Source organism: Euprymna scolopes, chromosome 9 (genome assembly GCF_053919585.1).
Source record: "Euprymna scolopes isolate OS-2025 chromosome 9, ASM5391958v1, whole genome shotgun sequence".
In the NCBI taxonomy this organism is placed as follows: Eukaryota; Metazoa; Mollusca; class Cephalopoda; order Sepiida; family Sepiolidae; genus Euprymna; species Euprymna scolopes.
In genome coordinates, this window is record NC_136490.1 from 84,704,379 (window position 1) to 84,729,167 (window position 24,789).

Sequence of the window (24,789 nt, forward strand, 5' to 3'; positions counted from 1 at the left end):
AACATTCCCGTGAATGATGGCGGCGGTGGTGGTGGTGAAATACATCGATTCTATTTTAAAAGTTTCGCAAGATTACATGCAAGACTAACACAAAACCTAAGAAGATATACTATATGCGAAGTGGGAAGTGACCAAAGGAAACATTAATTAAAAACATTAATTAAAAACATTAATTAAAAACATTAATTAAAACATTAATTAAAAACATTAATTAAAAACATTAATTAAATGCATTAATTAAAAAATATTAATTAAAAACATTAATTAAAACATTAATAAAAACAATAAATAAAACATTAATTAAAAAAACATCAATTAACAACATTAATTAAAAAACATTAATTAAAAAACATTAATTAAAAACATTAATAAAAACATTAATTAAAACACATTAATTAAAAACATTAATAAAAACATTAATTAAAAACATTAATTAAAAAACATTAATTAAAAACATTAATTAAAAACATTAATTAAAAAACATTAATTTAAAAACATTCATTAAAAAACATTAATTAAAAAGATTAATTTTAAGGATAAATTAAAAACATTAATTAAAACACATTAATTAAAAACATTAATAAAAAAAACATTAATTAAAAACATTTATTGAAACATTAATAAGAAAACATTAAAATAATTGAATTATATTTTGCGTTTGTGAATCCAGAGAAAGTTTTTGATAGGACTACCAGTAGAAGTTGTCTGGTGGACTTTTCATAAACAAGGAGCAAACAATTGATTGGTGAAAGTTGTTTAAGCAATGTACAGAAATACTCAAAGTCGTTTTAGAATTAACGGCACGTTTAGTGAAAGATGTTTTTTTTTTTTTTTTTTTTTTTTTTTTACAAAGGCATCACCACATTATCAAGGCCCAGAGGCCACTCAAGGATAAGGGTTAAAGAGTGTACAATAGAAGTGTTAAAGAAGGAATACATCAGGGCTTTTCTATTGAGTTTATTGCTTTTCATTTTTCTCTTATAAGCATTATCCAGAGAGTCCCATACAGTTTTCCCCGGAAGAGATGCCGATGATTTAGTACTTGTCCGTGAAACAATGGACGACCTACTTGTTACGTTAAAGAGGAAGAAAGCCATGAAAAATAAAGGTCTGAAAGTAAATGTCAACAAGAGCAACGTGCTCATCAGTGGTTGTAATGTTGGAAAGCTCCCCAAAAAGAAGAAAATGGACCAACCCAGTTTGTGAAGAGAGGGATGTGTGCAACTCAGTTTTTTGTGGTACCTGTTAGTATTGGATATACAAGAAGTGCAGTGGAAGTACTAAAAGTTTGAGAGAGGATAACCAATTTATGTGCAAGAAATGTAAGACAATGGAGGTGGATGAAAACTCAGACATGGAGAAAATATCTTTCAATAATGAAACAAAGTTACTGAGACGTTGAGATTTAGTCTGGAGTTGCCTCCACTCCACACCATGATAGACATTGTCAGTATGGTGCTATTGCAAGAGGAAGCCATGAACCGCACAACATCGGCTTGCAGCGACAATATCCATGTTGGCGAAGATGTCATACCTGTTTTGTACAAGGGAACATTTGGTTCAGTAATGTAAGGATCCAGAACAGTTGTAAATGATACACGAGTTCTGGGATTGACAGTTTGGATGGAAATATGATCCAAGAAGTTCCCAACGTTGACATAAGATAAACGATATTCTTTTTGTGGGTATGTGATTCCATATGGCCTGCTGAGTGATTCATGTTCAATCATGATGAAGTTAAGGACACTTTTCTCTAGTATATGATTTGCAAAACTGTGGATTACAATGACGTTGGCCTTCGGGACAAGATCAAAGTGTGGTATCTGTTCCGGCAGATGCTGCAAGCTATGACTAGCTATGACTAGCTATGACTAGCAAAGACCAGATGTGGGGGCAACCCCACATGCCTGACCTTTAACCAGCTCCCATTTCCCACCTCTCGGGAGCTGGTCCCCTTTTTCCCTTCCCCCTCCCTTCACTCCTCACATTAAAAATTGGCCTTGTGCCTAATTTGCTCGGTGGGGGAGCAAATAAATACCATCTGTTCTTCAGATACTGCACTTCTATTTCTTGTTCTCTTTCGGTGGAGGAGAAATCCTTCACGACTGAGACAATTTTTATTTTTGTACCTTTTCTCCACGTTAAAAAACGACCCTGGTGTCTAACTCTGTCCCGTGGGGAGGCATAGTAAAGAGGTACAATCTTGGCCTTTTGGCAAAGATCAAAGTGTAGTATCTGTTCTTCGGATGCTGCACTTCCATTTCTTGTTCTCTTTCAGTGGAGGAACAGTCCTTCACGACTGAGAGAATTTTTTATTTTTGTACCTTTTCTCCACGTAAAAAAACGACCCTGGTGTCTAACTCTGCCCCGTGGGGAGGCATTGTAAATAGGTACAATAAAGAAAAATGGCTCATGAGAATTGATGCATGGACGACCAAGAACTGAATTTATGTGTTGATGACAACTTGCTGGCAACTGAACTAGCATTGGAGACGTACTGAACACTGTTGGAGAATATTTGAAAGTTGCGACCTGAGAATTACACAAAATATTAATTTAACTGAACTAAATACCATGTTCAAAGACGTCAACTTGCCTCTCCAGTGCAAGATACTGCATGCGAAAATAGATGCTATATGTGTGGTTTGCATTCTATTGGACATCAGCCATTTTTCACTGAGAAGATGTGAGTTCAAAAGATGCTCATAAGAAAATGTTTAATAACACTACAAGTTGTGGATGTGACATTCCATCAATTAATAACATGGCCGACTGAGTAACATGAGTATTACAGCATTGTTTCAATACGATGAAGATGTATCTAACCTCTGATGGATTCTGCTCATATAGTTGAGTGAGATTCAAACTTGAGATTTCATTGTAGCAAATTGCATAGAATGACAAAATGTAACCATACTGTAATATTGAATGTATCGCTGTGCTCTTCTGTTTAAATCGTTATTTACTTGTACAATGGGAACTTTAAAGACAATAACTTGTATTTGACTACAAAAAAAATTTAAAGACAATAACTTGTATTTGTCTACAAAAAAAAAATTTAAAGACAATAATTTGTATTTGACTACAAAAAAAAATTTAAAGACAATAACTTGTATTTGACTACAAAAAATTTAAAGACAATAAATTGTATTTGACTACAAAAAAATTTAAAGACAATAACATGTATTTGACTACAAAAAAATTTAAAGACAATAAATTGTATTTGACTACAAAAAAAATTTAAAGACAATAACTTGTATTTGACTACAAAAAACTTTAAAGACAATAACTTGTATTTGACTACAACAAAAAGCTTTAAAAGCTATAACTTGTATTTGACTACAAAAAACTTTAAAGACAATAACTTGTATTTGACTACAAAAAAATTTAAAGACAATAACTTGTATTTGACTATAAAACAATTGAAAGATAATAACTTGTATTTGACTACAAAAAACTTTAAAGACAATAACTTGTATTTGACTACAAAAAAATTTAAAAACAATAACTTGTATTTGACTACAAAAACATTTAAAGACAATAACTTGTATTTGACTACAAAAAAATTTAAAGACAATAACTTGTATTTGACTACAAAAAAATTTAAAGACAATAAATTGTATTTGACTACAAAAAAACTTTAAAGACAATAACTTGTATTTGACTACAACAAAAACCTTTAAAAACAATAACTTGTATTTGACTACAAAAACATTTAAAGACAATAACTTGTATTTGACTACAAAAAAATTTAAAGACAATAACTTGTATTTGACTACAAAAAAATTTAAAGACAATAAATTGTATTTGACTACAAAAAAACTTTAAAGACAATAACTTGTATTTGACTACAAAAAACTTTAAAAACAATAACTTGTATTTGACTACAAAAAAACTTTAAAGACAATAAATTGTATTTGACTACAGCAAAAATTTAAAGACAATAAATTGTATTTGACTACAAAAAAATTTAAAGACAATAACTTGTATTTGACTACAAAAAAAATTAAAGACAATAACTTGTATTTGACTACCACAAAAACCTTTAAAAGCTATAACTTGTATTTGACTACAAAAAAATTTAAAGACAATAACTTGTATTTGACTACAAAAACATTTAAAGACAATAACTTGTATTTGACTACAAAAAAATTTAAAGACAATAACTTGTATTTGACTACAAAAAACTTTAAAGACAATAACTTGTATTTGACTACAAAAACATTTAAAGACAATAACTTGTATTTGACTACAAAAAAATTTAAAGACAATAACTTGTATTTGACTACAAAAAAATTTAAAGACAATAACTTGTATTTGACTACAAAAAAATTTAAAGACAATAACTTGTATTTGACTACAAAAAAATTTAAAGACAATAACTTGTATTTGACTACAAAAAAAAATTTAAAGACAATAACTTGTATTTGACTACAAAAAACTTTAAAGACAATAACTTGTATTTGACTACAAAAAAATTTAAAGACAATAACTTGTATTTGACTACAAAAAAATTTAAAGACAATAACTTGTATTTGACTACAAAAAAATTTAAAGACAATAAATTGTATTTGACTACAAAAAAAATTAAAGACAATAACTTGTATTTGACTACAACAAAAACCTTTAAAAGCTATAACTTGTATTTGACTACAAAAAAATTTAAAGACAATAACTTGTATTTGACTACAAAAAAATTTAAAGACAATAACTTGTATTTGACTACAAAAAACTTTAAAGACAATAACTTGTATTTGACTACAAAAAAATTTAAAGACAATAACTTGTATTTGACTACAAAAACATTTAAAGACAATAACTTGTATTTGACTACAAAAAAAACTTTAAAGACAATAACTTGTATTTTACTACAACAAAAATTTAAAGACAATAAATTGTATTTGACTACAAAAAAATTTTTTAAGACAATAACTTGTATTTGACTACAAAAAAAATTTAAAGACAATAACTTGTATTTGACTACAAAAAAAATTTAAAGACAATAACTTGTATTTGACTACAACAAAAACCTTTAAAAGCTATAACTTGTATTTGACTAAAAAAGAATTTAAAGACAATAACTTGTTGATTGAGATTGTCGGACTGATTTCCTCATCTTGGTTGTTATTGTCACAACGTTTCGGCCGTTTTGCCCTCCGGCCTTCGTCAGGTGAACGGTTTGTTAGGAGTCTCGAACCCAACCCTTTATTATTCTTACGGGGGTACCGTGTTCGGACTCCAGCTAGGCTTTGGGACATAGTTGCTGATTCTCTGTTTTTCAATGTTACTTTTTCACTGCCTTCGTTCAGGATTGAACTCAGCACCTTTGGATAACTGTAAACTTTGATACAACGTCTAGGACTACTCGGCCATATGTCACTAGGACAATTCTTAGTTGGTTTTTGTTAATGTTAAACCTATGTTGTTATTCAAGGTTTTCTCTCTCTATCAGAGGTGTCCAAATTGCATTCAGCTTTATGCTTGGTTTGCTCAGTAGGTTGTTATGTCCGAGCATGTGAGGTGTTTCTTTAAGTTTTCTCACTTTCCAGTGGGTCTCTCTGTTTATTATTTTTACTTCATCCCATAGGGGGCGATGATCCCCCCTCTCCATCCAGACATGGTTGGCTATACTCGATTTTTCCGTCTCCCCTTTAGTTACCGCTTTTCGGTGTTCTTCCACCCTTACTTTAAGGGGGCGGCATGTTTCACCCTTGTAAACCTTTCTGCAACTGCATGGGATGGAGTATATGCAGTTTTTGGTCATGTTCTAGCTGGAGTCCGAACACGGTACCCCCGTAAGAATAATAAAGGGTTGGGTTCGAGACTCCTAACAAACCGTTCACCTGACGAAGGCCGGAGGGCAAAACGGCCGAAACGTTGTGACAATAACAACCAAGATGAGGAAGTCAGTCCGACAATCTCAATCAATGAAAACAACTCATCTCAAAAATACAGACAATTACTATCGAATCGGTACGGACCCGACATTAGGATTGAATGGCGACACCTAGAAAAGCGTCATATGAAACTGGCAAGACTCGCTAACCATCTAACCTTCCTGTACAGATGTAGAGACTTAAAACTCATACCAGCAGGGTTGACATTAAAAACAGCAGTGGATTCCAGGAAGGCACGTAGAGTCGTGGAAAGGGCAGGGCATGCCCTCGTTCGAGAAAGGATCCAACACACCCGCTGGAATAAACAAAAACTAAGGAACGAAATCTCCAATACCTTAACATCGTTCCCTGTCAAAGTGACCCAAGAGGAAGACAGGGTGAGAATCCAATCAGATCTGGATAAATCGTACAGACAACAATATGAGAAGGTCAAAGGACGCCAAATCAAGAAGCTCACAAAGCTCAAAGACCAGAGGATTGTAACATCAAAACACCGCTCACCTGTGAAAGCGGTCATCAACCTCAGCAGCCGCCAACTGAGTCACTCAGAGGAAGCAGTACTAAATAAAGGTCTCAACTTCGCAACAACAACCAAACGCGTTCCATTCTTAGATATCATAACACACATGGAAGATATAGCCCTGAGAATCCCATCAACCCAAGGTGATGAAATAAGATGGAAAGTGAGACAAGTACTCGAGAAAGCCAAGCCTCCTAAATCAAACATCTCTCGGGAAGATAGGCTGGCTATAAGAAACCTACAGGGTGACAGCAGTATAATAATTCTGCCAGCAGACAAAGGCAATGCTACTGTGGTGATGGACATGTCAGAATACTCTGAAAAAATGGCAGGCCTAATCGCAGATGGTAGCTACGGTAAAATAAAGAAGGACCCAACTTTGAAAACCGAAAGAAAGCTGTTACAAATCCTTACGAAAAACAAGGAACACATCGCTCCGATGAGATATAGACAGCTGGTCCAGCATTACAGTAAGCTACCACATATGTACGGTCTCCTCAAGATACACAAAGACGGTATTCCACTCAGACCCATAGTGAGCTGCCGAGGCTCAGCATGCCACCCACTGAGCAGGTACCTTGTGGATATAATAAACCCATTAGCAGGCAAGTCAGCAACACATGTAAAGAATTCTGCCCACTTCACGGAACTGATCAAGGGAGCACCCATCAGTACAAACCAAATGGTAAGCCTAGATGTGGTTAGCCTGTTCACTAAAGTCCCAACTAGTGAGGCACTAGCAGTAATTCAAGACAAACTAGCTGCGGACCTCTCCATAGAAGAGCGCACATGTGTACCATTGCCAAACTTAATGGAAATGCTGACATTCTGCATAGAAACAACCTACTTCAGAATGGGTACTGACCTATATCGACAAGAGGAGGGACTAGCTATGGGCTCGCCATTATCACCAGTGATGGCGAACATATACATGGAATACTTCAAAAACATGGCCTTAGGTTCAGCTCCCTTAAAGCCCACCATGTGGCTAAGATACGTTGATGACACCTTCATACTCTGGCCCCATCAGGAAGACATCCAGGCTCTCCTAGATCATGTGAACTCAATAAGACCATCGATACAGTTCAAAATGGAGAAAGAAAAAGATAATCAACTGGCCTTCCTTGATATACTCATATCACGCACAGAGCATGGGTTTAAGACATCCGTATATCGCAAGCCTACCTTCACCGGACAATACCTAAACTTCAACTCCCATCACCCATACAGTATCAAACATGGAATCGCACGCTGCTTACAACATCGAGCAGAGACAATAAGTAGCGACACCATTACATACCACCAAGAAATGGTCAGGTTGAAGAATATCCTCCGTCGTAACAACTACCCCGATAGCATACTATCCACCAGACGTGTTAATAGTATAAGAGAGGAGAATGAAACCCAAAAACCTCCAACGGTCTGCCTACCATACAAACGAGGCATCTCCGAAAAGATTCAGAGAATATGTGCCCCCTACAACATCAGGACGGTATTCAAAAGCGAGTCAACACTCAGACGACACCTGGTACGAGTGAAGCCCCGCATGGATGAGAACATGACCAAAAACTGCATATACTCCATCCCATGCAGTTGCAGAAAGGTTTACAAGGGTGAAACATGCCGCCCCCTTAAAGTAAGGGTGGAAGAAAACCGAAAAGCGGTAACTAAAGGGGAGACGGAAAAATCGAGTATAGCCAACCATGTCTGGATGGAGAGGGGGGATCATCGCCCCCTATGGGATGAAGTAAAAATAATAAACAGAGAGACCCACTGGAAAGTGAGAAAACTTAAAGAAACACCTCACATGCTCGGACATAACAACCTACTGAGCAAACCAAGCATAGAGCTGAATGCAATTTGGACACCTCTGATAGAGAGAGAAAACCTTGAATAACAACATAGGTTTAACATTAACAAAAACCAACTAAGAATTGTCCTAGTGACATATGGCCGAGTGGTCCTAGACGTTGTATCAAAGTTTACAGTTACCCAAAGATGCTGAGTTCAATCCTGAACGAAGGCAGTGAAAAAGTAACATTGAAAAACAGAGAATCAGAAACTATGTCCCAAAGCCTAGCTGGAGTCCGAACACGGTACCCCCGTAAGAATAATAAAGGGTTGGGTTCGAGACTCCTAACAAACCGTTCACCTGACGAAGGCCGGAGGGCAAAACGGCCGAAACGTTGTGACAATAAAAACCAAGATGAGGAAGTCATTAAAGACAATAACTTGTAATTAACTACAAATAAATTTAAAGACAATAACTTGTATTTGACTACAACAAAAACCTTTAAAAGCTGTAACTTGTATTTGACTACAAAAAACTTTAAAGACAATAACTTGTATTTGACTACAAAAAAAATTTAAAGACAATAACTTGTATTTGACTACAAAAAAAATTTAAAGACAATAAATTGTATTTGACTACAAAAAAAAATTAAAGACAATAACTTGTATTTGACTACAAAAAAAAATTAAAGACAATAAATTGTATTTGACTACAAAAAACTTTAAAGACAATAACTTGTATTTTACTACAACAAAAACCTTTAAAAGCTATAACTTGTATTTGACTACAACAAACTTTAAAGACAATAACTTGTATTTGACTACAAAAAAATTTAAAGACAATAACTTGTATTTGACTACAGCAAAAACCTTTAAAAGCTATAACTTGTATTTGACTATAAAAAACTTTAAAAACAATAACTTGTATTTGACTACAAAAAAATTTAAAGACAATAACTTGTATTTGACTACAAAACAATTGAAAGACAATAACTTGTATTTAACTACAAAAAAATTTAAAGACAATAACTTGTATTTTACTACAAAAAAACTTTAAAGACAATAACTTGTATTTGACTACAAAAAACTTTAAAGACAATAACTTGTATTTGACTACAACAAAAACCTTTAAAAGCTATAACTTGTATTTGACTACAAAACAATTGAAAGACAATAACTTGTATTTGACTACAAAAAAATTTAAAGACAATAACTTGTATTTGACTACAACAAAAACCTTTAAAAGCTATAACTTGTATTTGACTACAAAAAAAATTTAAAGGCAATAACTGGTATTTGACTACAAAAAAAATTTAAAGACAATAACTTGTATTTGACTACAAAAGAAAATTAAAGACAGTAACTTGTATTTGACTACAAAAAACTTTAAAGACAATAACTTGTATTTGACTACAAAAAAAATTTAAAGACAATAACTTGTATTTGACTACAACAAAAATTTAAAGACAATAACTTGTATTTGACTACAAAAAAAATTAAAGACAATAACTTGTATTTGACTACAAAAAAATTTAAAGACAATAACTTGTATTTGACTACAAAAAACTTTAAAGACAATAACTTGTATTTGACTACAACAAAAACCTTTAAAAGCTATAACTTGTATTTGACTACAAAACAATTGAAAGACAATAACTTGTATTTGACTACAAAAAAATTTAAAGACAATAACTTGTATTTGACTACAACAAAAACCTTTAAAAGCTATAACTTGTATTTGACTACAAAAAAAATTTAAAGGCAATAACTGGTATTTGACTACAAAAAAAATTTAAAGACAATAACTTTTATTTGACTACAAAAGAAAATTAAAGACAGTAACTTGTATTTGACTACAAAAAACTTTAAAGACAATAACTTGTATTTGACTACAAAAAAAATTTAAAGACAATAACTTGTATTTGACTACAACAAAAATTTAAAGACAATAACTTGTATTTGACTACAAAAAAAATTAAAGACAATAACTTGTATTTGACTACAAAAAAATTTAAAGACAATAACTTGTATTTGACTACAAAAAACTTTAAAGACAATAACTTGTATTTGACTACAACAAAAACCTTTAAAAGCTATAACTTGTATTTGACTACAAAAAAACTTTAAAGACAATAACTTGTATTTGACTACAACAAAAACCTTTAAAAGCTATAACTTGTATTTGACTATAAAAAACTTTAAAAACAATAACTTGTATTTGACTACAAAAAAATTTAAAGACAATAACTTGTATTTGACTACAAAACAATTGAAAGACAATAACTTGTATTTAACTACAAAAAAATTTAAAGACAATAACTTGTATTTGACTACAAAAAAAATTTAAAGACAATAACTTGTATTTGACTACAAAAAACTTTAAAGACAATAACTTGTATTTGACTACAACAAAAACCTTTAAAAGCTATAACTTGTATTTGACTACAAAACAATTGAAAGACAATAACTTGTATTTGACTACAAAAAAATTTAAAGACAATAACTTGTATTTGACTACAACAAAAACCTTTAAAAGCTATAACTTGTATTTGACTACAAAAAAAATTTAAAGGCAATAACTTGTATTTGACTACAAAAAAAATTTAAAGACAATAACTTGTATTTGACTACAAAAGAAAATTAAAGACTGTAACTTGTATTTGACTACAAAAAAATTTAAAGACAATAACTTGTATTTGACTACAAAAAAAATTTAAAGACAATAACTTGTATTTGACTACAACAAAAATTTAAAGACAATAACTTGTATTTGACTACAAAAAAAATTAAAAGACAATAACTTGTATTTGACTACAAAAAATTTAAAGATATTAACTTGTATTTGACTACAAAAAACTTTAAAGACAATAACTTGTATTTGACTACAACAAAAACCTTTAAAAGCTATAACTTGTATTTGACTACAAAAAAACTTTAAAGACAATAACTTGTATTTGACTACAAAAAAATTTAAAGACAATAACTTGTATTTGACTACAAAAAAAATTAAAGACAATAACTTGTATTTGACTACAACAAAACTTTAAAGCCAATAATTTGTATTTGATTACTGCAAAAACCTTTAAGTGCAATAACTTTTATTTGACTACAACAAAAACCTTTAAAGACAATACTTATATTTGACCACAACAAAAAACTTTAAAAACATTAACTTGTATTTAACTACAACAAAAATCTTTAAAGACAATAACTTTTATTTGATTACAACAATAATCTTTACAGAAAAAAACTTGTATTTGACTACAACAAAAACCTTTAAAAGCAATAACTGTATTCGACTACAATAATATGTATTTGACCTATAAAGACAATAACTTGTATTTGACTATAACAAAAAACTTTCAAGACAATAACTGGTATTTGAGTACAACAAAAACCGTTAAAGACAATAAACTAGTATTTGACTACACCAAAAAATTTAAAGACAATAACATTTATTTGACTACAGCAAAAATCTTTAAAAGCAATAACTTGTATTTGACTACAACAAAAACCTGTCAAAACAATAACATTTATTTGAGTACAACAAAAATTTTTAAAAACAATAACTTGTATTTTACTACAAAAAACAATTTTAAATGCTATAACTTGTATTTGACTACAACAAAAAACTTTAAAGATGGAAGCTTGTATTTGACTACAACAAAGACCTTGCAAAACAATAACTTGTATTTGACTACAACAAAAACCTTTAAAGAAAATAACTTGTATTTGATTACAGCAAAAACCCTTAAGTGCAATAACTTTTATTTGACTACAAAAAAACTTTAAAGACAATAACTTGTATTTGACTACAACCAAAAACTTTCAAGACAATAACTTGTATTTGACTACAACAAAAACCGTTAAAGACAATAACTTGTATTTGACTACAACAAAAACTTTAAATGAAATAAATTGTATTTGACTACAGCAAAAGTCTTTAAAAACAATACCTTTTATTTGACTACAACAAAAAATATTACAGACAATAATATGTATTTTTCTACATCAAAAACCTTTAAAGACAATAAATTTTATTCGACTACAACAACAACCTTTAAATATAATAACTTGTATTTGACTACAAAAAAAAACCGTTAAAGATAATAACTTGTATTTGACTAAAATAAAAACCTTTAAAGAAAATAATTTGTATTTGACTACAACAAAATCCTTTAAAGACAGTAACCTGTATTGGACTACAATACAAATTTTTTTGTTGTAGTAAAATAGAAGTTATTGTATTTTACTACAACAAAAAAATTAAATGCAATCACTTTTATTTGACTACAACAAAAACCTTTAAGGACAAAACCTTGTATTTGACTACAAAAAAAAACTTTAAATGCAGTTACTTCTATTTGACTACAACAAAAACCTTTAAAAGCAATAACTTTTATTTGATTACAAAAAAAACTTTAAATGCAATAACTTTTATTTGACTACAACAAAAACCGTTAAAGGCAATAACTTGTATTTAACTACAATAAAAAAAACTTTAAAGACATTAATTTTTATTTGACTACAACAAAAATCTTTAAAGACAATAACTTTTATTTTACTACAACAAAAAAATTAAATGCAATAACTTGTATTTGATTACAACAATAACCTTTAAAGACAATAAATTGTATTTGACTACAACAATAACCTTTAAACACAATAATTTTTTTTTTTACTACAACAAAAACCGTTAAAGAAAATTACTTGTATTTGACTACAAAAAACTTTAAAGACAATAACTTGTATTTGACTACAAAAAAAAATTAAAGACAATAAATTGTATTTGACTACAAAAAACTTTAAAGACAATAACTTGTATTTTACTACAACAAAAACCTTTAAAAGCTATAACTTGTATTTGACTACAAAAAACTTTAAAGACAATAACTTGTATTTGACTACAAAAAAATTTAAAGACAATAACTTGTATTTGACTACAGCAAAAACCTTTAAAAGCTATAACTTGTATTTGACTATAAAAAACTTTAAACACAATAACTTGTATTTGACTGCAAAAAAATTTAAAGACAATAACTTGTATTTGACTACAAAACAATTGAAAGACAATAACTTGTATTTAACTACAAAAAAATTTAAAGAAAATAACTTGTATTTGACTACAAAAAACTTTAAAGACAATAACTTGTATTTGACTACAACAAAAACCTTTAAAAGCTATAACTTGTATTTGACTACAAAACAATTGAAAGACAATAACTTGTATTTGACTACAAAAAAATTTAAAGACAATAACTTGTATTTGACTACAACAAAAACCTTTAAAAGCTATAACTTGTATTTGACTACAAAAAAAATTTAAAGGCAATAACTTGTATTTGACTACAAAAAAAATTTAAAGACAATAACTTGTATTTGACTACAAAAGAAAATTAAAGACAGTAACTTGTATTTGACTACAAAAAACTTTAAAGACAATAACTTGTATTTGACTACAAAAAAAATTTAAAGACAATAACTTGTATTTGACTACAACAAAAATTTAAAGACAATAACTTGTATTTGACTACAAAAAAAATTTAAAGACAATAACTTGTATTTGACTACAAAAAAATTTAAAGACAATAACTTGTATTTGACTACAAAAAACTTTAAAGACAATAACTTGTATTTGACTACAACAAAAACCTTTAAAAGCTATAACTTGTATTTGACTACAAAAAAACTTTAAAGACAATAACTTGTATTTGACTACAACAAAAACCTTTAAAAGCTATAACTTGTATTTGACTATAAAAAACTTTAAAAACAATAACTTGTATTTGACTACAAAAAATTTAAAGACAATAACTTGTATTTGACTACAAAACAATTGAAAGACAATAACTTGTATTTAACTACAAAAAAATTTAAAGACAATAACTTGTATTTTACTACAAAAAAAATTTAAAGACAATAACTTGTATTTGACTACAAAAAACTTTAAAGACAATAACTTGTATTTGACTACAACAAAAACCTTTAAAAGCTATAACTTGTATTTGACTACAAAACAATTGAAAGACAATAACTTGTATTTGACTACAAAAAAATTTAAAGACAATAACTTGTATTTGACTACAACAAAAACCTTAAAAAGCTATAACTTGTATTTGACTACAAAAAAAATTTAAAGGCAATAACTTGTATTTGACTACAAAAAAAATTTAAAGACAATAACTTGTATTTGACTACAAAAGAAAATTAAAGACAGTAACTTGTATTTGACTACAAAAAAATTTAAAGACAATAACTTGTATTTGACTACAAAAAAAATTTAAAGACAATAACTTGTATTTGACTACAACAAAAATTTAAAGACAATAACTTGTATTTGACTACAAAAAAAATTAAAAGACAATAACTTGTATTTGACTACAAAAAAATTTAAAGACAATAACTTGTATTTGACTACAAAAAACTTTAAAGACAATAACTTGTATTTGACTACAACAAAAACCTTTAAAAGCTATAACTTGTATTTGACTACAAAAAAACTTTAAAGACAATAACTTGTATTTGACTACAAAAAAATTTAAAGACAATAACTTGTATTTGACTACAAAAAAAATTAAAGACAATAACTTGTATTTGACTACAACAAAACTTTAAAGACAATAACTTGTATTTGACTACAACAAAAACCTTTAAAAGCTATAACTTGTATTTGACTAACACAAGACACTTTAAAGCCAATAATTTGTATTTGATTACTGCAAAAACCTTTAAGTGCAATAACTTTTATTTGACTACAACAAAAACCTTTAAAGACAATACTTATATTTGACCACAACAAAAAACTTTAAAAACATTAACTTGTATTTAACTACAACAAAAATCTTTAAAGACAATAACTTTTATTTGATTACAACAATAATCTTTACAGAAAAAAACTTGTATTTGACTACAACAAAAACCTTTAAAAGCAATAACTGTATTCGACTACAATAATATGTATTTGACCTATAAAGACAATAACTTGTATTTGACTATAACAAAAAACTTTCAAGACAATAACTGGTATTTGAGTACAACAAAAACCGTTAAAGACAATAAACTAGTATTTGACTACACCAAAAAATTTAAAGACAATAACATTTATTTGACTACAGCAAAAATCTTTAAAAGCAATAACTTGTATTTGACTACAACAAAAACCTGTCAAAACAATAACATTTATTTGAGTACAACAAAAGTTTTTAAAAACAATAACTTGTATTTTACTACAAAAAACAATTTTAAATGCTATAACTTGTATTTGACTACAACAAAAAACTTTAAAGATGGAAGCTTGTATTTGACTACAACAAAGACCTTGCAAAACAATAACTTGTATTTGACTACAACAAAAACCTTTAAAGAAAATAACTTGTATTTGATTACAGCAAAAACCCTTAAGTGCAATAACTTTTATTTGACTACAAAAAAACTTTAAAGACAATAACTTGTATTTGACTACAACCAAAAACTTTCAAGACAATAACTTGTATTTGACTACAACAAAAACCGTTAAAGACAATAACTTGTATTTGACTACAACAAAAACTTTAAATGAAATAAATTGTATTTGACTACAGCAAAAGTCTTTAAAAACAATACCTTTTATTTGACTACAACAAAAAATATTACAGACAATAATATGTATTTTTCTACATCAAAAACCTTTAAAGACAATAAATTTTATTCGACTACAACAACAACCTTTAAATATAATAACTTGTATTTGACTACAAAAAAAAAACCGCTAAAGATAATAACTTGTATTTGACTAAAATAAAAACCTTTAAAGAAAATAATTTGTATTTGACTACAACAAAATCCTTTAAAGACAGTAACCTGTATTGGACTACAATACAAATTTTTTTGTTGTAGTAAAATAGAAGTTATTGTATTTTACTACAACAAAAAAATTAAATGCAATCACTTTTATTTGACTACAACAAAAACCTTTAAGGACAAAACCTTGTATTTGACTACAAAAAAACCTTTAAATGCAGTAACTTCTATTTGACTACAACAAAAACCTTTAAAAGCAATAACTTTTATTTGATTACAAAAAAAACTTTAAATGCAATAACTTTTATTTGACTACAACAAAAACCGTTAAAGGCAATAACTTGTATTTAACTACAATAAAAAAAACTTTAAAGACATTAATTTTTATTTGACTACAACAAAAATCTTTAAAGACAATAACTTTTATTTTACTACAACAAAAAAATTAAATGCAATAATTTGTATTTGATTACAACAATAACCTTTAAAGACAATAAATTGTATTTGACTACAACAATAACCTTTAAACACAATAATTTTTTTTTTTACTACAACAAAAACCGTTAAAGAAAATTACTTGTATTTGACTACAAAAAAACCTTTAAAGAAAATAACTTGTATTTTTCTCCAACCAAAACCTTTAAAGAAAATAACTTGTAGTAATTGTCTGTATTCTTTTTTTTGTATTTTTGAGATGAGGTGTTTTTATTGATTGAGATTGTCGGACTGACTTCCTTATCTTGGTTGTTATAGTCACAACGTTTCGGTTTCATCAGGTGTTTTGTATCGAACTGGGGAACCGTTTGTTAGCAGTCCCGAACCCAACCCTTTATTATTATTAAATGTCCTAGTGACATATGGCCGAGTAGTCCTAGACGTTGTATCAAAGTTTACAGTTACCCAAAGGTGCTGAGTCCAATTCTGAACGAAGGCAGTGAGAAGTAACATTCAAAACAGAGAATCAGCAACTATGTCCCAGAGCCTAGCTGGAGTCCGAACACGGTACGCCCGTAATAATAATAAAGGGTTGGGTTCGAGACTCCTAACATACGATTCCTCAGTTCGATACAAAACACCTGATGAAGGCTGGAGGTCAAAACGGCCGAAACGTTGTGACAATAACAACCAAGATCAGGACGTCAGTCCGACAATCTCAATCAAAATAACTTGTATTTGACTAAACAAAAAACTTTACAGACAATAACCTGTATTTGACAGAAAAACAATAAACATGAAAGAAAATAACTTGTATTTTACTACAACAAAAACTTTTAAAGACAATAACTAGTATTTGACTCGAACAAAAATATTTAAAGACAATAACTTGTATTTGACTACAACAAAAAAATTTTAAAGACAATAACTAGTATTTGACTACAACAAAAACTTTAAAGGCAATTACTAGAATGTTACTCCAACAAAAAGATTTACAGACAATAACTTGTATTTTACTACAACAAAAACCGTTAAAGATAATAACTTGTATTTCACTAGAATAAATTTTTTTAAAGAAAATAACTTGCATTTGACTACAACAAAAACCTTTAAAGACAATAACCTCTATTTGACTACAATAAAAAACTTTAAAGATGGAAGATTGTATTTGACTATAACAAAAAACTTTAAAGGCAGTAACTTGTATTTGATTATAACAAAAAACTTTAAAGACCATAACTTGTATGTGTCTATAACAAACAATCTTAAAAAACAATAACTTGTATTTAACTACAACAAAAACCTTTAAATGCAATAACTTGTATTTGACTACAACAAAAACTTTAAAGAAAATAACTCATATTTTACTACAACAGAAACCTTTAACGACAATAACATGTATTTGACTACAACAGAAAACTTTAAAGACAAAAACTTGTATTTGACTACCACAATAATCTTTAAAGACAATAACTTTTCTTTGACTACAACAAAAAAATATAATGCAATAACTTGTATTTGACTATAACAAAAACCTTTAAAGGCATCAAAAACCTTTAAAGAAAATAACTTGTATTAGAATACAAAATAAAAACTTTAAAAACAATAACTTGTATTTGACTACAACAAAAATCTTTAAAGGCAGTAACTTGTATTTTACTACAACAAAAACCTTTAAATGACATAACTTTTATTTGACTACAAAAAAAAACTTAAATGCAATAACTTTTATTTTACTACAACAAAAACCTTTAAAAGACATAACTTTTATTTGACTACAAAAAAAAAACTTAAATGCAATAACTTTTATTTGACTAAAAAAAAAACTTTAAAGGCAATAACTTGTATTTGACTACAACAAAAAACTTTAAAGATGGTAATCACTGGGCAAACCCTCCAGGTGAAATATGCTGTACATCGGATCTTATGTACTGCCATAATCTATTAATTTTGACTCATTTTGACCACTTGATTTTAACCGGCTAAAGACCCATAAAAGAATGGTCCATAAAAAATCCAATCATTTGAGTCCCCTAGCGTCGCTCTGCGACTTTTAGTCTCTGAAAAGATAGAGTTTTTATATATAGACTTGCGGGGGAGGGTGCCCTACTTTGCCCAGTCATAAAATACGCTTAAATATGATATGTTAATTTGTCCAGATTTCGTATATATTATTACAGAGTCGTGATACAAAAGTTAAAAAAATGAATTTTGTACCATCAGCAAGAATTGAAACCGAAAGCAACACTATAACATTAATTGCTGGTTACGTTACCACTGTACCAACGTGACACATGCACGAACTGATTTAAAATTAAAAATAAAGTAAGATGAATGTACAAAATGTATAACAATATGTTCAATTTTGTACCCTTTTTTGACCCCTTAAAAACTATTTTAACCATAAAAAACGATCTATAAAAATTCCAATCACTTGAGGCCTCTATCGCCGCTCTGCGACTTTTAGTTTCAGATGAGATAGAGTTTGAAATATGGAGACAAACAGACAGACAGATATATAGTCTTTTATATATTAAAAGGCTTTGCCCGGGCATAAAATATGCTTAAATATATTTTAATTCGTCCAGATTTCGTATATCTAATATATAAAGAGTTATATGCATGTATGTATGTATGTATGTATGTATGTATGTATGTATGTATGGTGGTCAAGGTCATGTATGGACGTGTGTTAAAAGCACACAGATGTCTTAGCGTCATACTGTGCTTCTCCAGACAAATCAACCCCACGTACATGTCGTGACCACTGCCACGCAGACGGAGCTCTGATGAACGGCGAGTGTCCTGCGCCATATAACTGAACCTCCACTACCTTGTGGGCCAAGGTTCTTTTAACTAAAGGCTAAGGGCGAGGTAACCCTGACAGAAACCTCCAGAGGAGTTTAGGCCCTGTAAGCTGCGCCATACATGACCCACCGGCGTATGGAATATGCTCTGGTGCTCAGCAACCTAAGTCCCAGTCATGGATCAAATGGCATAATGGGTGGAGAGGGCTCTGTAAGCCGTGGTGAAGGCAACCTCTCTAGGAGAAGGAAAACTCTGATATAAAACCTGTGGCAACTGCTGCATCCAATGATGTTGACTTGCTCTTCTTTTTGGTTCAATGTGGCAGTTGTTCAGAAAGTGGGATTGTCTTGGTGCAAAGTCTTTCCTCACTATAAAAAGCTTCAAACATAGGCATTACTTGATATGTAATGGAATACACATTTTGTTAAAGTGTCTCTAATTCTCTCTTTTGTTGCAGATGCTTTGTGTGTAGAAGCACAGGTACGCCTCTTCTAAGACATAACTTAATCACAAGAGGTTAACAGAAGAAGTCTCCGAGCAACAGACACTATTCCAGTTGCTTACTCAGTGAAGGAACTAAGGTGTTTAACAGTGGTAGCAGAGCAGCGATAAAAAAAAAAAAAAAATGGCCTAAGCACATGTATTCACCGATAAGGCGCCTCCACCTTTTGATAAAGAGAAGGATGATTACCAAAAATGGTTGAAGAAATTTAATATTTGGAAATCAATTACAGATGTTGACAAAAAGAAACATGGTTGATTGCTGATTTTACGCCTAGATGAAGCGACTCAAGATAAAGTCTTAGAAGCACTATGAAATACTGATATTACTACAGATACAGGTTCAGATAAAGTTATTTCAGAATTATCTAAACTCTTTGAAAAAAAAAAAACTATCAGCGCTTTGAACTTAGATGGAATAAGGCAAAAACACATGGCATGACTATGTCAACAGATATACTTGCTTATCGTTTGCTGAAATCGGCAAACTTACCTCAATATCAAGAACAACTAGTGAGAGCCACAGTCACTGAATTAAATTATGAAAAGATGTGTGAACAAATGAAAAAATATTTGGAACTGCCCCTCAAGACTCAAAGTTCAATATCAAAGTAGAAACTGATTTCACGGAAGAACCCACTGTACATGGTACATTTTTTGGTAGAAACTTTCAAAGCAAAAGTAGAGGCCAGCGTGGAAGAGGCAGGTGGCCTCCACGGAATTTTAAAAGTGATTCTTCTTTCTCTGTTGGTCGTCATCATAAAGTAACAGAGAGAAGACATTTCAAAAATCCCCTAGATCAATATGGTCAGGTCACTAGACGTTTCAATTGTGACTCAAAGAATCACTGGGTACAAAACTGTCCAGATAAAATCTCAAGTGTCAGAAATATGTCACACACAACAGAAACATCAGTTGTTGATGATTGTGATTATCAAGATCATCCTAGTGAGGACACTTATCATGAAATAACCTTGTTTCAGGATGTATTTTCCAGCTCTGAAGATATGAAGGGTCTGGTTGGTGAAGCTATGAATAGTGCTGTCCTTGACTGTGGTGCCACAAAAACAGTTTGTGGACAAGTGTGGTTCTCATGTTATTTAGATTCCTTATCAGAAAATGATAGAAAAAGTGTACAATATAAAGATAGCCATAAGAAATTCAAGTTTGGTGATGGCAACTGGATTCCTGCTTCGAAGACTGCCTGTATACCGGTCACTATTGGCAAGATTGAAACCTCTATCATCACTGATATTATAGATGCAGACATTCCCCTTTTGCTGGCTCAAGATGAGTTGAAATCTACAAAAGCAAAAATTGATTGTGAAGATGATACCGCTATAATTATGGGACAAAAACTTTTGCTATCTTTAGCTAGTAGTGTCACTACTGTTTTCCTTTGTCTAAACAAAAGCAAATTCTTGTTCAAGCAAGTAGGAATCCAAAGGTTCAGGTTACACTCTGTAATAAGCATATGTCTCCAAAGGATGCTGCCCTGAAACTGCATCGTCAGTTTTCTCACTGTCCTCCGAGGAAAATCATTGAACTGCTACATAGGGAATTGATAATCAAGAAATTATTAATGAAATCTATTAGATATTGAAGAATTGTAAGATCTGTGATATGATGAACTGATCCAACACCCCTCAAATGAATGGACTGTTACGTCTATAAAAAGACCAACAAACTCTCCTCACGTGGGAGACAGAATTTAGTACTAAGCTGTCAATGGACGCTTAGAAATGTGTGTACTTTTTTACCTAAATAAACCCTTTCTGTACAACCCCAGTAATGACTTGTTATTCATATAATCTACGATATAACAATCTGCAAAGAATATCAAAGAGCCCCTCCAAGGCGAATTGTTGGCTTACCCATAGCAACTAGGTTCAATGAGTGTGTAGCTGTGGACCTCAAACAATTTGGGAAGGTTTATCTGTTGCATCTGGTTGACCATGCTACCAGACTTTCTGAAGGAACAGTAATAAGAAATAAATCTCCATCTACAGTTGCTGCTCTTCAAAGTTTGGATTTCAATTCATGGTACTCCCTGTAGTTTACTTACTGACAATGGAGGGGAATTTGCAACTGCAGAAGTTTTAGAGTTCTGCGAACAATTGAATATTAATGTAAAAACAACAGCGGCTGAATCTGCTGGTCAAATGGCTTAGTAGAAAGACACAATCGTATCATGGGGAAAATGATTCGGAAAACAGTTGCTGATTCTGGCTGTTCACTTGAATTTGCTGTTATGTGGTGTCTCTGTGCAAAGAACAGTCTGATAAATGTTTATGGTTTCAGCCCATTCCAGATTGTTTTTTCTGCAAAGATGGGGGACCATTCTACTGAATTACGTTTTCAGTATGGAATTTCTTACATCTGCGAAGTTAAGTTACGCAGACAGATTGTCACAATTAATCCCGAAATCAAGGGAACCGCTAGAAGACATAGTAACAGCGTCACTACAAAGTGAAAAGGACTATACACAGCGTTCAAAAGAGAGTCGCAAAGCTGATAGGTTCTGAAGTGTCATCTAAGCTTCAACCTCTGTCCCATCACCGAAATATATGTATATTATAAACGTTTGGACAGAAGGAGGTGGAGGAGGCCGGCTACTGTTTTGGGTCAGGATGGTCAGCAAATTTTGGTGAAACATGGTAGCACATATGTCCGAGTACATCCTTCTTGCCTTCGACTAGAAAAACCCACAAAATCGGTGATAAGCAGAATGAACTCGGCAACTTTGAAACATGAATCTACTACAGATGAACAATCTAAAGACTCTCATTTTCAGGTAACAGAAAATAAAACATCATTTGAAGATATATCAGACGATGATTCACTGACTGACAGCAATAGTGAAGAAAGTAAACAGTGTGTCAATAATAATACTGCTCCAGCAGCAAGCATCAACAAAAATGAAAGCTCTGGCAATAATCTACAACTCCAAGATAGATCATTAAAAGGTGCTGTGAACAAAACAATGACTACCACCTCTCCACCACTTAAGAAGAATATGGAATTAAACATCAAAAAGAATAATTCTAAGTCGTGGGAAGCTATAAAATTAGTATCACGATCTGGAAAAGTAAGTGGAAAATATGGAAATGAGTGGATGGTCAGACTACGGTTATTGACTTTGATAGGGACATTCAAGATTGGAAAATGGATGTCAGAGAAGAACTTAAGTCAAAAGAGGAGGTTGGTAATGAAATTGGTGATGAAATCTTAATGTGCTATACTTATATTACTGAAGCTAAAGAAGAAATTCTATCGGCAAAACAGAAAGAACTAGACAGTTGGAAATCAAATAATGTTTATGACGAAGTTGATAATACAGGTCAAACCCTTATATCAGTAAAATGGATTTTAAAAACAAAAATTATAGATGGCAAACACCTTGTTAAAACACGGTTAGTCACTAGGGGCTTTGAAGAAAATGCCACCTTTAGAACAGACAGCCCTACCTGCCTAAAGGGGAGTGTAAGAGTTGCGTTATGTATCATTTCTTCTAAGGGTTGGAAATTACGTTCCCTTGATTACGAAACTGCTTTTCTTCAGAATCAAAAGCTTGAAAGAAAGATCTTTGTTCAACCACCTAAAGAAACAAAAACATCAAAAGTTTGGCGCTTGAACAAGTCCGTGTATGGTCTTCAAGATGCACCTCGCGAGTGGTACCTTACTTTAAGAAGAGCTGTTCTTGACGTTGGATGTAGGAAAAGTTCGGTTGATCCTGGTGTGTTCTTCTGGCATAATAATGACAATCTGGAGGGAATATTAGTCACTTATGTAGATGATCAGCTGTAGGGTGGTACACAGCAATTTGGAAAGGAAGTTATTGAAAAGCTGAAGTCGTTGTTTGTGGTGGGTGTTGACAAAACTAGTGCCTTTATGTCTGTTGGAATAGAGTTAACTCAATATGCTGATAAGTTAATCTGTATCAATCAGAATAAGTATGGCCAAAGTTTGTCTGAAATTGCTATAGTAAAAGACAGATCTGCAGATAAATCTTCTCCATTAAATACTGAAAAGATCAAAATACTCAGATCCGCAATAGGTAAAATTAATTCGTTTGCAAACACATCAAGACCTGATCTAAGTTTCAGTGTACACCAAGCAAGTATCTCTCAAAAAGCACCAACTATAGAAAACATAAAAAAACCTAAATAAATTAGTAAGAGAAATTAAGTCAAGGCCTTCCTCAATATTATTTCCAAGGTTTGAAACTCTGTCAAACTTGACGCTGAAGGTATATTCAGATGCAAGCTTTAACAGTACAAAAGGTGGTGGTAGTTAGGCTGCATACATTTTATTTTTAACAAATGGTGAATTATCATGCCCCATTGTCTGGAGTTCTTCGAAAACAAAAAGAGTAAAATCTGCACTAGCAGCTGAAACCTTGGCTCTTGCTGAAGGTTCTGATCATGCATATTTATGGTCCAAACTAATTGCCGAAATCATATTTGGCGAAAAGGATTTCTCTCTACCCATCACTTGCTTAACGGATAACAAATCTCTATACGATGCTGCTCATTCATGCAACCATCTCGAGGAATAGACGTCTTCAATTCGAAATCTCAGGCATACTAGAATCCATAGACAAACAGGAAATTAATGTTGAGTGGATTGAGGGTGAAAGCCAACTTAGTAATGTGTTGACAAAATTTGGAGCCAAAAGCTCCAAGTTATGTGAAGTGCTCCAAAAAGGACATTTCTAACGAGCTATATTGACCAATCACTTAAGCAAGCTTGTGAAAAAGAAAATAAAGGAGTACATATAAAGGAAAAGTTACTATGTTTAAGTTTTAGTAAACTAAGTTTTTTGTTTGGTGATGGAGGTACTCTACAAAGTGATCGGTGTGTAGGATGATTTAATTTTTTAATTTCACTGATAACTATTTGTTTCGGGAAAGATGTATGCAGGTGATATGAGTGAGGGGTAATGTGTGTTGCTCTTGGGAGCCTTTGGGAACGGACCAATCTGATGGGTAGCAAACAGAGAGAGAGAGAGGTCAGATTGTTAAAGTGTCTCTAATTCTCTCTTTTGTTGCAGATGCT

The 24,789-nt window shown here is 31.2% G+C and overlaps 1 pseudogene; it reads left to right on the forward strand.

Moving 5' to 3' along the window:
• The first annotated feature begins 2,195 nt into the window (after nt 1-2,195).
• LOC145285423 (U2 spliceosomal RNA) lies at nt 2,196-2,329 on the forward strand (annotated as a pseudogene).
• The last annotated feature ends 22,460 nt before the right edge of the window (nt 2,330-24,789 follow it).